Source organism: Octodon degus, unplaced genomic scaffold (assembly GCF_000260255.1).
Source record: "Octodon degus isolate 3935 unplaced genomic scaffold, OctDeg1.0 scaffold00014, whole genome shotgun sequence".
Lineage (NCBI taxonomy): Eukaryota > Metazoa > Chordata > Mammalia > Rodentia > Octodontidae > Octodon > Octodon degus.
Window position 1 is genome coordinate 10,864,633 of NW_004524590.1, and position 1,534 is coordinate 10,866,166.

Genomic DNA, 1,534 nt, shown 5'->3' on the forward strand with positions numbered 1-1,534 from the left:
ACAGCAGCAAAAAAAACAACAAAAAAAAAAAAAAAAAAAAAAAAAAAAAAGAAAGAAAGAAAAAATAATCCAAATCCATGTTAGCACAAGGAAAGAAGTTATAAAGATCCCACATGAAACTGAGAGTGAAAATATACAAAGGATCAATGAATCAAGGAACATGTTCTTTAAAAAATGGATGAAGAAGAAAAACTATTGACCAATCTTAACAAAAAAGGGTGAAAAAGATGAAAATCAATGCAACTAGAAATGAAAAAGATGAAATCACAGTGAGCACTACTAAAATCCAAGTTATTAGTAATAGCTTTGACAATCTGTACTCCAAGAAATCAAAAAATTGAGAAGAAATGGATAGATTTCTAGATACACAGGAGTCACAATAACTGAGCCAAGAAGCTATAAAAGCCCTTCATAATCAAATAGCAGCTAATGAAATTGAGGCTGTTATGACAATTGTACTAACAAAGTATATTCCAGGACTCAGTGGATTCACTACTAAATTCTATAAAACCTTCAGGAAAGATCTAACATCAATACTCTTCAAACTCTTAAATGAAATTGAAAAGGAAGGAGTACTCCAAAGTAATTGCTTGAAGCAAGCATTATCCTGATCCCAAAACCACGCAGGACCCAACTAGAAAAGACTGATCTCTTTAATGAACATAGACACAAAAATCCAAAACAAGATACTAGCTAAGAGAAAGCAGCAAGTCATCAAAGGGATCATATGTCATGACTTATGAAGCTTTATTCTAGGGACCCAAGGATGGTTCCACCTATGCAAATTAACAGATGCAATACCTCACATAAACAAAAGCAAGGACAAACATAATCACGTGATCATCTCAACAGATGCAAAAAAAAAAGCCTTTCACAATATCCAACATCTATTCATGATTTTTAAAACCTTAAATAGGGCTGGAGAGATGGCTCAGTGGTCTAAAGCACCTACTTGAAACAAGCTTGGCAAAGCATAGGGACCTCGGTTCAATCCTCCAGCACCACATGCCAGCCAGCCCCGCCCCCTGGTGGGCTGAGCTGGCCACACACACACACACAATAAATAAATGTAATAAATAAAAATAAATATAAAAAAAAACCTTAAATAGGGGAAATTTATCTCAATCTGATAAGAGCCATTTATGACAGACCTACTGCCAATATCATACTAAATGGGAAAAACCTAAAAACTTTCCCACTAAAATCAGGAACAAGACAAGGTTGTTCTCTATATCAGTCCTGTTCAGAATAGTACTCGAAACTTTAGTCAGAGTTAAGAGAAAGAAATAAAAAGCATATATATATATATATATATATATATATATATGAAACCAAATTATCATTATTTGCAAATGATATGATCCTTTATATAGAAGATTCCCCAAAATTATACCAAAATATTCTTAGACTTAATAACTAAGTTCACCAATGTAGTGATACAAAATTAACACAAAAATCAATACCATGCGAGGGAGATGGCTCAGTGGAATAAGCGCTTCTCTGGCAAGTGCAAGGGCCTGAGTTCAATCCCCGG